The 12,961-nt window shown below is 41.3% G+C and overlaps 1 pseudogene; it reads right to left on the bottom strand.

Annotated features, from left to right (window-relative positions):
• Positions 1–643: 643 nt before the first annotated feature.
• On the bottom strand, positions 644–1,861 carry LOC122705695 (annotated as a pseudogene).
• Positions 1,862–12,961: the final 11,100 nt, after the last annotated feature.

Raw genomic sequence — 12,961 nt, 5'->3', positions numbered from 1 at the left:
GCACCGAAGAATCGATGCTTTTGAACAGTAGTGTTGGAGAAGACTCTTGAGGGTCTCTTGGACTGCAAGGAGATCCAACCAGTCCATCCTAAAGAAAATCAGTCCTGAATATTCATTGGAAGGACTGATGTTGAAGCTGAAACTCCAATACTTTGGCCACCTGATGCGAAGAACTGACTCATTGGAAAAGACCCTGATTCTGGGAAAGACAGAAGGTGGGAGAAGAAGGGGACAACAGAAGATGAGATGGTTGGATGGCATCACCGACTCAATGGACATGAGTTTGAGTAGATTCCGGGAATTGGTGATAGACAGGGAGGCCTGGTGTGCTGCAGTCCATGGGGTTGAAAAGAGTCGGACATGGGTGAGTGACTGAACTGAACTGAACTGAACTGATCTGAAAGACATTTCACACATATTTTTAACTGATTTTTCATTCAGATATGTCTGAATTTCCTTAGTCAATTCTTCCAGTTTAATCTAATCACCATACTGTAAAGATTTTGGTGGTTATATTTGTCTTCAATAAGAAATTTAAATCCAAATTGTCAGGGATAAGAATATTTTTGATGAGTGATAGCTCTAGACATGGTCTATGAACCTAGAGAAATACTTTCTTAGAGTGAGTGTTTCCCCTCTAAACCTAAACCTGTGCTGCTGCAGTACTAACCACTTCCTGTCTGTGAAGGCAATTCCCCACCCTGGTCCCTACCACAGGTGGGTGTATCATTAGAACTCTGGGTTTTGGTGCAGGACCCTCCTGCACGCCTCTCACTGTGGGCTCCCTCAGTGCACAGAAATACACTGCAGAGTCCTCCAGCTGTGAAGCTGAGATGGTTAAGTTTGATGAATTTGCTTGCCTCCTGGAAATTCAATGAGTAGCGGCCTTCTGTGGCATTTTGCTTGTTATGAGAGTCCTGGCGAACGAGGAAGGCCATCGCCCCACTGCTGGGCTTCTTGTACCAGAACAGACTGTGAGCTGTACCACTGGTGTCGTATGTGCAATCCAGGGTCACAGTTTCTTTCTCCTGCACTGACATTGGTGGTTGGTCTTGAGTTACTTTCTGGGTAATACTGGATCCTAGAGGGAAAAAACAGATAGAAGTAGACTGCAGCCATGAAATTAAAAAGCACTTGGTCCTTGGAAGGAAAGTTATGAATAACCTAGACAGTGTATTAAAAAACAGAGACATCACTTTGCCAGTAAAGATCTGTATAGTCAAAGCTATGGGTTTTCCAGTAGTCATGTATGGATGTGAGAGGTGGACTAGAAAGAAGGCTGAGTGCTGAAGAATTGATGCTTTCAAATTGTGGTGCTGGAGCAGACTCTTGAGGTTCCCTTGGATTGCAAGGAGATCAAACTAGTCAATCCTAAAGGAAATCGACCCTGAATATTCACTGAAAGGACTGATGCTGAAGCTGAAGCTCCAATACTTTGGCCACCTGAGGCAAAGAGCAGGCATATTGGAAAAGACCCTGATGCTGGGAAAGACTGAAGCAAAAGAAGAAGAGTGCAGCAGAAGATGGGATGATTAGATAGTATCACTGACTCAATGGACATGAATTTGAGCAAACTCCAGGAGATAGAGAGGAACAGGGGAACCTGGCGTTCTGCAGTCCATGGGGTTGCAAAGAGTCAGACACAACTTAGCTACTGAAAAAAACAATAGAGATTTAGGAATCAGTGGTATAGAATAAAGAAATTCTACTTTACACTCAGCTAGGCTTCCTTCCCAGGGTACCCTTAAGACTGCCTGTTCCCTTGGTCCTTAGGTCACAGAGGGTACACAATCCCACCGGGACCATCCTTACCTAAACACAGTGAAGCCACAACCACCTTCAGAAGGCTGGAAAGAAGCATGTTTCAGCTCTTCCACTAGAAGGAAAATATCTTCTTCTTCAGTGTCAGGGCTTTGCAAGGTGAGGTGAGCCTGACAGGGTGAGGGAAGAACTGTTGGGTATGTGCTGTTGCTGCCCCACAACAGGAAACAGGGGTTAGTTGATGTAGCAAGTTGAGTAGCAAGTTGATGTAGTTAGTTGAGTAGCAAGTTGATGTGGGTTACATCAACTTCTCTAAAAACCAAGTGAGAGTCCTACTCACCACAAACTTCCTTTTGTATTAACCAACTCTTTGACTGGTAGCAATTACATCTTAAAATAAACAAAAGCTAAATTTGATATTGTAAGGAAGACCTCCCCCACACATACAATGCTGTGTTGGGTCATTGCTTCTGTGGAGGAAATGACTGAGCAGCTCTTATTTAAAACTATTATCTGTCAAAGGCTTTTTCTGCATCTATTGAGATAATCATATGGTTTTTATCTTTCAATTTGTTAATGTGGTGTATTACATTGATTGATTTGAGGATATTAAAGAATCCTTGCATTCCTGGGATAAAGCCCACATGGTCATGATGTATGATTTTTTAAATATGCTGTTGGATTCTGTTTGCTAGAATTTTGCTAGGGATTTTTGCATCTATGTTCATCAGTGACATTGGCCTGTAGTAAGGATGGCTGCTATCCAAAAATCTACAAGCAATAAATGCTGGAGAGGGTGTGTCCACTGTTGGTAGGAATGCAAACTAGTACAGCCGCTATGGAGAACAGTGTGGAGATTTCTTAAAAAACTGGAAATAGAACTGCCATATGAACCAGCAATCCCACTTCTGGGCATACACACTGAGGAAACCAGATCTGAAAGAGACACGTGCACCCCAATGTTCATCGCAGCACTGTTTATAATAGCCAGGACATGGAAGCAACCTAGATGCCCATCAGCAGACAAATGGATAAGGAAGCTGTGGTACATATACACCATGGAATATTACTCAGCCATTAAAAAGAATTCATTTGAATCAGTTCTAATGAGATGGATGAAACTGGAGCCCATTATACAGAGCGAAGTAAGCCAGAAAGATAAAGAACTTACAGCATACTAACACATATATATGGAATTTAGAAAGATGTTAGTGATAACCCTATATGCAAAACAGAAAAAGAGACACAGATGTACAGAACAGACTTTTGGACTCTGTGGGAGAAGGCGAGGGTGGGATGTTTAGAGAGAACAGCATCGAAACATGTGTACTATCAAGGGTGAAACAGATCACCAGTCCAGGTTGGATGCATGAGACAAGTGCTCGGGCCTGGCGCACTGGGAAGACCCAGAGGGATTGGGTGGAGAGGGAGGTGGGAGGGGGGATCAGGATGGGGAATACATGTAAATCCATGGCTGATTCATGTCAATGTATGGCAAAAACCACTACAATATTGTAAAGTAATTAGCCTCCAACTAATAAAAATGAAAACAATTTTTAAAAAATTAAAAGTAAAAAAAAAAACTATTATCTGTAATGTATTATGGAAATAATATAAGACACACTAACCATGCATCCTTACATCTGTGTTCTATTCTTCCACCTAAGGTAGAAATAAATTACTGTATGGTAAGAAGACAAAGCACTTTAGCTCTTCTATTCTGCCTCAGTTCAGTTCAGTTCAGTTGCTCAGTCATGTCCGACTCTTTGGGTCCCCATGAATCGCAGCATGCCAGGCCTCCCTGTCCATCACCAATTCTCGGAGTCTACTCAAACTCATGTCCACTGAATCGGTGATACCATCTAGCCATCTTATCCTCTGTCATCCCCTTCTCTTCCTGTCCTCAATCCCTTCCAGCATCAGGGTCTTTTTCAATGAGTCAGTTCCTCGCATCATGTGGCCAAAGTATTGGAGTTTCAGCCTCAGCATCAGTCCTTCCAATGAACACCCAGGACTGATCTCCTTTAGGATGGACTGGTTGGATCTCCTTGCAGTCCAAGGGACTCTCAAGAGTCTTCTCCAACACTCAGTTCAAAAGCATCAATTCTTCAGCGCTCAGCTTTCTTCACAGTCCAACTCTCACATCCATACACAACCACTGGAAAAATCATAGCCTTGACCAGACAGACCCTTGTTGGCAAAGTAATGTCTCTGCTTTTTAAAATTCTATCTAGGTTGGTCATAACTTTCCTTCCAAGGAGTAAGCATCTTTTAATTTCATGGCTGCAATCACCATCTGCAGTGATTTTGGAGCCCAAAAAAATAAAGTCAGCCACTGTTTCCGCTGTTTCCCCATGTATTTCCCATGAAGTGATGGGACCAGATACCATGATCTTAGTTTTCTGAATGTTGAGCTTTAAGCCAACTTTTTCACTCTCCTCTTTCACTTTCATCAAGAAGCTTTTTAGTTCCTCTTCACTTTCTGCCTGTTGTTGCAATAATGCTTCTCCTCACTATCAATATTTCCAGTTGCCCATCTTGGGGCCAAAGCATGAAAATCTAATCACCCTTTGCTAAAGAGCTTAGGCTGAGGTTGCAGAGATTGACTCCTGTCACAGAAATCCTCTTTTATTCTCTACTAATTTTTTTTTCATTTATTTTTATTAGTTGGAGGCTAATTACTTTACAATATTGTAGTGGTTTTTGCCATACATTGACATGAATCAGCCATGGATTTACATATATTCCCTATCCCGATCCCACCTCCCACCTCCCTCTCCACCCGATTCCTCTGGGTCTTCCCAGTGCACCATGCCCGAGCACTTGTCTCATGCATCCAACCTGGGCTGGTGATCTGTTTCACCCTTGATAGTACACATGTTTCGATGCTGTTCTCTCTAAACATCCCACCCTCGCCTTCTCCCACAGAGTCCAAAAGTCTGTTCTGTACATCTGTGTCTCTTTTTCTGTTTTGCATATAGGGTTATCACTAACATCTTTCTAAATTCCATATATATGTGTTAGTATGCTGTAAGTTCTTTATCTTTCTGGCTTACTTCGCTCTGTATAATGGGCTCCAGTTTCATCCATCTCATTAGAACTGATTCAAATGAATTCTTTTTAATGGCTGAGTAATATTCCATGGTGTATATGTACCACAGCTTCCTTATCCATTTGTCTGCTGATGGGCATCTAGGTTGCTTCCATGTCCTGGCTATTATAAACAGTGCTGCGATGAACATTGGGGTGCACGTGTCTCTTTCAGATCTGGTTTCCTCAGTGTGTATGCCCAGAAGTGGGATTGCTGGTTCATATGGCAGTTCTATTTCCAGTTTTTAAAGAAATCTCCACACTGTTCTCCATAGCGGCTGTACTAGTTTGCATTCCCACCAACAGTGTAAGAGGGTTCCCTTTTCTCCACACCCTCTCCAGCATTTATTGCTTGTAGACTTTTGGATAGCAGCCATCCTGACTGGCGTGTAATGGTACCTCATTGTGGTTTTGATTTGCATTTCTCTGATAATGAGTGATGTTGAGCATCTTTTCATGTGTTTGTTAGCCATCTGTATGTCTTCTTTAGTTTGACAGTCCAGCTCTGTTCATGAAAGCCAGATTAGATACCTTAGTTTTGTCATTAGGTTATCAAGCCTTTGAACTTACATTCATCCCATTAACTCAACTGGGACCATAAACAAGCCGTACCAAACTGTTATATATCCTGTATGCCCAGCTCTAAAGGAAATACATAGCAGGTGATCTCATCCACCTCCATAAGACAGCGAACCATAAGATCACCACTGATTCCACCCCCATCCCTACACCTGTGCTACCACAGCCCTAACCACTTCCCGTCTGTAATAAATCTTTCTTTGTATATGAATATAATAGGAAAGCCATGCCTAGGGATATGACTCAACACCATGGCAAACAACAAAGACCCACTGCCTATCACAGCCTATTTCTTGATACATTAGCCAAAACTTATCTTCCCCTGATAACTCAGTTGGTAAAGAATCCACCTGCAATGCAAGAGACCCCAGTTAGACTCCTGGGTTGAGAAGATCTACTATAGAAGGGATAGACTACCACTCCAGTATTCTTGAGCTTCCCCTCTGGCTCAGCTGGTAAAGAATCTGCCTGCAATGTGGGAGAACTGGGTTTGATCCCTGGGTTGGGAAGATTCCCTGGAGAAGGGAAAGGTTACCCACTCCAGTATTCTGGCCTGGAGAAATCCATGGACAGTATAGTCCATGGGGTCGCAAAGAGTCAGACATGACTGAATGACTTTCACTTCACTGTTCACTTCACATCTTCCTGTCACAGTAATGACAGCCTCAGCAAAATTGTTTGAATCATCTTTAGATCTTGCAGTGGAATCTCCATTAAGTTTAATGGAACCACAAACAGTAGGAATAGTTCTCTAATTTAAAAACACCCAACTTTTTTCTAACAACTGGTTGACTAAATATGAAATATCATTAATTTTTCTTCATATTATTTAAGTCTTTTAAACTTCTCAATTAAAGGATCTCATGATTGTATTCTGTTACTCAAAGTACATCCATAGCTGGAACAATTCTTTTGACAGTCTCACATCAAACTCTGAATTTATATATATTTTTTTACTTTTTGAAATGAGTTAGGTATGGGTGGGGGGTGCTTCCATTCTAGCTCAGCTGGTAAAGAATCCGCCTGCAATGCAGGAGACCCCAGTTCAGTTCCTGGGTTGGGAAGATGCCCTGGAGAAGGGATAGGCTACCCACTCCAGTATTCATGGGCTTCCCTGATAGTTCAGTCAATAAAGAATCTGCCTGCAATGCAGGAAATCAGAATTTGATCCCTAGGTTGGAAAGATCCCCTTTAGGAAGGCATGACAACCCTCTCCAATATTCTTGCCTGGAGAATCCCCATGGACAGAGTAGCCTGGGTGGGTTATGGTCCCTGGGGTCGAGAAGAGTCGGACACAACTGAGTGACTAAGCACAGCACAGCACAGGAATTGGGCAGTTTTCTTCACAAAAGGGGAGCACGGGGCATTCTGGGGAGCAGTGAGGCTGTTCTGTGTCAGGATCTTGTGATGGCTACATAATCTCCACAATGGATTAAAATTCAAAATAAACAGAAATATAAATCAAAAATAGTCCATTTTTCTATGTAATTTCTTAGGAATTAAGATTTCAAATACTGAAATCAAAATAGCAAAATAGGAATGTACCATCTTTCCACCCTGCCAAAAACCAATTTTCACAGTCACACTCCAAGGGAGCTTTGAGAAGTCCAGAAATCCAGCAGAGAAGTTCCAGCACACCGTCTGACGTCAGACACACTGCAGAGGGTTAGGGGAACAATTTCCCATTACCTTCATCACCCCTCCCCTCACAGCACACAGCTGGGCTCCAGGAGAAACATTCTTGACCTGCGATGTCTCCACAGAGGAAAGTGAGAGCCTGTGAGTGAGCATCTGCTCTCCACCTTTGGGAGAACCTACAGAGAAGACTCGCCCCTTTCTCTCCTCACCCAGAACACTCAGGTGTGCTGCTCAGCTGGGGAGTGGGAACCCCTGGGAATGGCAGCCGGGTCTCCAGGAGGGCAGTAAAGTGGACAAGTTTCCTACTACCAGGGCACTGGCTCCCTCAGGACTGCCCACCAGTAGCCAGGGATGCCTTGCCTGCCAATCATCAAAAGTGGCCCAGGGGTACCAGCCATCACACAACGTCTGACTTAAACACCACCCCACCCTGTCGCTGCTCCCAGGGCGCAAAGAGCAGCCAGAGTGAGGGTCTGCAGATGCCTCGTGAGCATGGGCAGTGGCGGCCCCACCCTGCTGGCCTGGAGGAAACAAGAAAGATGTGAGCAGCCAGCCTCCCCCTAAGGAAAGGAAGAAACATGGGGGCTATCAACACCCAGAGTGGCCTCCTAGCATCAAGAGAAGGCCATGAAGTTCACAGTAAATTGTCCAGAGACAGAAGAAGGCAAATACACAATTTGATTTGCAATCATTTGAACATGACGTTTTCAAATCACTTTCTATCTTACTTTTCCTCAAATACACAAAAAACATATTCTGTTACTGGGCACTAAAGGAAAACACATGTCACATTTTCTCAATAAGAAAGTGGTCAATGCAAAGATGCCACAAAAAAAGAAAATTACAGGCCAATATCACTGATGAACATAGATGCAAAAATCCTTAACAAAATTCTAGCAAATAGAATCCAACAACATATTAAAAAAATCATTCACCATGACCAAGTGGGCTTTATCCCAGGAATGCAAGGATTCTTTAATATCCACAAATCAATCAACCTAATACACCACATTAACAAATTGAAATATAAAAACCATATGATTATCTCAATAGATGCAGAAAAAGCCTTTGACAAAATTCAAGATCCATTTATGATTAAAACTTTCCGGAAAGCAGGGATAGAAGGAACATACCTCAACATAATAAAAGCTATATATTACAAACCCACAGCAAGTATCACCCTCAATGGTGAAAAATTGAAAGCATTTCCCCTGAAATCAGGAACAAGACAAGGGTGCCCACTCTCACCACTACTGTTCAACATAGTGTTGGAAGTTTTGGCCACAGCAATCAGAGCAGAAAAAGAATTAAAAGGAATCCAGATTGGAAAAGAAGAAGTGAAACTCTCACTGTTTGCAGATGACATGATCCTCTACATAGAAAACCCTAAAGACTCTACCAGAAAATTACTAGAGCTAATCAATGAATATAGTAAAGTTGCAGGATATAAAATTAACACACAGAAACCCCTTGCATTCCTATATACTAACAATGAAAAAAACAGAAAGAGAAATTAAAGAAACAATAACATTTACCATTGCAACAAAACGAATAAAATACTTAGGAGTACATCTACCTAAAGAAACAAAAGGCCTATACATACAAAACTATAAAACACTGATGAAAGAAATCAAAGAGGACACAAACAGATGGAGAAACATACCGTGTTCATGGATTGGAAGAATCAATATTGTGAAAATGGCTATACTACCCAAAGCAATCTATACATTCAATGCAATCCCTATCAAGCTACCAACGGTATTTTTCACAGAACTAGAACAAATAATTTCTCAATTTGTAAGGAAATACAAAAAACCTCGAATAGCCAAAGTAATCTTGAGAAAGAAGAATGGAACTGGAGGAAACAACCTGCCTGGCTTCAGGCTCTACTACAAAGCCACAGTCATCAAGACAGTATGGTACTGGCACAAAGACAGAAATATAGATCCATGGAACAGAATAGAAAGCCCAGAGATAAATCCACGAACCTATGGACACCTTAGCTTCAACAAAGGAGGCAAGGATATACAATGGAAAAAAGACAGCCTCTTTAACAAGTAGTGCTGGGAAAACTGGTCAACCACATGTACAAGAATGAAACTAGAACACTTTCTAACACCATACACAAAAATAAACTCAAAATGGATTAAAGATCTAAATGTCAGACCAGAAACTATAAAACTCCTAGAGGAGAACATAGGCAAAACACTCTCTGACATAAATCACAGCAGGATCCTCTATGACCCACCTCCCAGAATATTGGAAAGAAAAGTATAAATAAACAAATGGGACCTAATTAAACTTAAAAGCTTTTACACAACAAAGGAAATGATAAGCAAGGTGAAAAGACAGCCCTCAGAATGGGAGAAAATAATAGCAAATGAAGCAACAGACAAAGGATTAATCTCAAAAATATACAAGCAGCTCCTGAAGCTCAATTCCAGAAAAATAAATGACCCAATCAAAAGATGGGCCAAAGAACTAAACAGACATTTCTCCAAGGAAGACATACAGATGGCTAACAAACACATGAAAAGATGCTCAACATCACTCATCAGAGAAATGCAAATCAAACCCACAACGAGGTACCATTACACGCCAGTCAGGATGGCTGCTATCCAAAAGTCTACAAGCAATAAATGCTGGAGAGCATGTGAAGAAAAGGGAACCCTCTTACACTGTTGGTGGGAATGCAAACTACTACAGCCACTATGGAGAACAGTGTGCAGATTTCCTTAAAAAAACTGGAAATAGAACTGCCATATGAACCAGCAAACCCACTCCTGGGTATACACACCGAGGAAACTAGATCTGAAAGAGACACGTGCACCCCAATGTTCATCGCAGCACTGTTTATAATAGCCAGGACATGGAAGCAACCTAGATGCCCATCAGTAGACAAATAGATAAGGAAGCTGTGGTACATATACACCATGGAATATTACTCAGCCATTAAAAAGAATTCATTTGAATCAGTTCTAATGAGATGGATGAAACTGGAGCCCATTATACGGAGTGAAGTAAGCCAGAAAGATAAAGACCAATACAGTATACTAACGCATATATATGGAATTTAAAAAGATGGTAACAATAACCCTATATGCAAAACAGAAAAAGAGACACAGATGTACAGAACAGACTTTTGGACTCTGTGGGAGAAGGCAAGGGTGGGATGTTCTGAGAGAATAGCGTTGAAACAAGTATACTATCAAGGGTGAAACAGATCACCAGCCCAGGTTGGATGCATGAGACAAGTGCTCAGGGCTGGTGCACTGGGAAGACCCAGAGGGATGGGATGGGGTGGGAGGGGGGAGGGGGGATCAGGATGGGGAACACATGTAAATCCATGGCTGATTCATGTCAATATATGGCAAAAATCACTACAATATTGTAAAGTAATTAGCCTACAACTAATAAAAGTAAATGAAAAAATAAAAGCCTGAATTTTAAAATAAAACCTAACTCCCTTCAAGAATTCAGTAAGCAATAGTCATCCAACAGAATGTGTTTAACACTTTCTGCATCATATCAAACCTAATCTTCTTCTTCTATATTTTTCATGTCTGATACATTGGTTTCCACTTGTAGACAAACACTATGACAAATGTTATAACTTGAAAGTTTTGCCAAAGGAAGGGGGCTGCCCCAGTTACAGGTTTGAGTACAGATAGTGGATGCTTAGGAAGCACTGTGTACTTGCCGCACAGAAGTAGACAGCTGAGTCTCCAGCTTCAGTGGTTGTGATGTGCAGGGACAGATGTTTGGCTGTCTTATTCAATAAAACAGTCAGTCTCTGGCCTTCATTTTTACCCATATTTGAACGAATGTCTATAAGGAGCTGGGGACCTTTTCCAGGTTCTTGCTTATACCAAGGGAAGTAGCTTGAGGCAACATCTGTATAAGTACAGGTTATAAAACAGCTGTTTCCCTCCTGGACACTCAGAGTAGAAGGACTCTGCTCCACCTCGTTTCCCAGGCTGACACCTATGGAGAAAGTAGAAGTTAGAGAAAGGAGAAGGCTTGTCAAATTATTTAGCTCTAGAGTTTACTTTTCCTTTTCTACAGTAACTAGAAGAAACCTGAATAAAGCCAGTCTTGGCATCTAAAGAATATCTACTAATACACTGTATTTCCCTTAAACCCTCAACTCACAGTCCAGCTGCAGCCACAAGAATGTGATTAAAGCTCCAATGGGTGTCTTCATTGCTTTTCCCATTTAAGATCAATTGTGCACCTGCAGTCTCTGGCCAGGAGAGCTGCTTCTGTTACCAAGTGATCCCTTCTTTTCTCTAGTGGTTTCTTTCATTGTCTACCCAGCCAATAAGGAAAAGGCTCTGCTTCTGCTCCAAGCGTATTCATTCAGAACCCTTTCAAATGAACCCTCCACATGTTCTGATCAGCAGAGGTGCACCACCATCTGGTGGTCACATCTCTAGCTACTGAACTCTCTGGTTAAATGTTCTTCTCATACCCCGTGCTTATGAGGGACTCGGATGCATAAAAACAGCATGAGATTAAACAAAATAGGTGTATATCAGAGAGTTAATGCACAGTAAGAATGTAGAGATTAAGATTTAAATCTCTGCACAGGATTGAGTCACTGTTAATAAGTCGGAAGAAGGTAAATGCTGTTGCCATTTATTCAGGTTTGAAATCAGGAAAGCACCATGACTTACTCTCTCAAACAAAGAAAATGTAGAATCTTCCTTTTCAACCAAATCTAACATCTCTATTTGTCTGTAATGAAGAAAAAAATCTTTGTGAAAGGAACATGAAAATCAAAGATCAGAGAAGATCATTTGATATTTCAAAGATCTTTCAAACTCAACCTCTGCTCCTCTAAGCTGGTCTTGCCCATGACCGTGCTATTCCCAGAGAATTGACAGTACCATCAGTCAAAATGTGGAAACTTCCTTCAACAAAGATCGTGATGAGGTAAAGGACCAAATCTCAATGATAAAGGAGTAGGAGGAAGTTCTATGAGTTAAGAAACAGTTCAACCTGTAGATAGTGTTGATTTACAATGAGAAATCGGACATTCTTTAAGAAATCTATTCCTATTGCTTATGTGGATTATATTCTGCAAAGTATTGAGAGAAAGTAAAAATCCTCATAAAACATCAGGTTGCAGATTCAGAAAATAACCATATGTAAATTTATATCACAGATATTTTTACTCTCTGATATCAAAAGGTATGAAAGTGAAAGTTGCTCAGTTGTGTCCAACTCTTGCAACCCCATGGATGATACAGTCCATAGAATTCTCCAGGCCAGAATACTGGAGTGGGTAGCCATTCCCTTCCGCAGGGGATCTTCCCAACCCAGGGATCAAACCCAGGTCTCCCACATTGCAGGCAGATTCTTTACCAGCTGAGCTACCAGAGAAGCCCATCAAAAGGCATGGCCTAGCCTAAATGCAATTACTAACTCACATCTTAATGAAATTTCCTCTAAAATATATACCAATTCTCAGGGCATGAATCTCTGCTGCCTTGGCTATTGCTGGCTCAGTTTCCAGACTCTATCGTTTTTCTCCCAAACTCCACTACAGTTTTCTTTCCCCAAGACCTTAATCAAGTTCTTCAGTTCTGTAAACTTCCAGAATTATCTCCCTGTCCTTTGTCATCTACTTTAATAACTTGGCATTTGCAAATTACCTCTGTAAGAAAACAAACAAACAAAAAAACTAAGGAACCCTAAATATTGCCTGTGTTTACTATGGGAATAGTACAAATAGGTAACTGATCCAAATAGATTTGGTAAAAATAACTGACCATGAAAAGTGAAAGCAAGATTAACTCATTTATAGAAGAGTGAAGGCCCTTTTTTCTGATCTGTACTCACTGGTCTTCTGGAGGTATGAAGAATAAATATAATCCCTCATTCACATTTG

This window comes from Cervus elaphus, chromosome 12 (genome assembly GCF_910594005.1).
Source record: "Cervus elaphus chromosome 12, mCerEla1.1, whole genome shotgun sequence".
In the NCBI taxonomy this organism is placed as follows: domain Eukaryota; kingdom Metazoa; phylum Chordata; class Mammalia; order Artiodactyla; family Cervidae; genus Cervus; species Cervus elaphus.
Note: the sequence above shows the minus strand (reverse complement) of the source record. Positions and strands in the feature narration are given on the sequence as shown.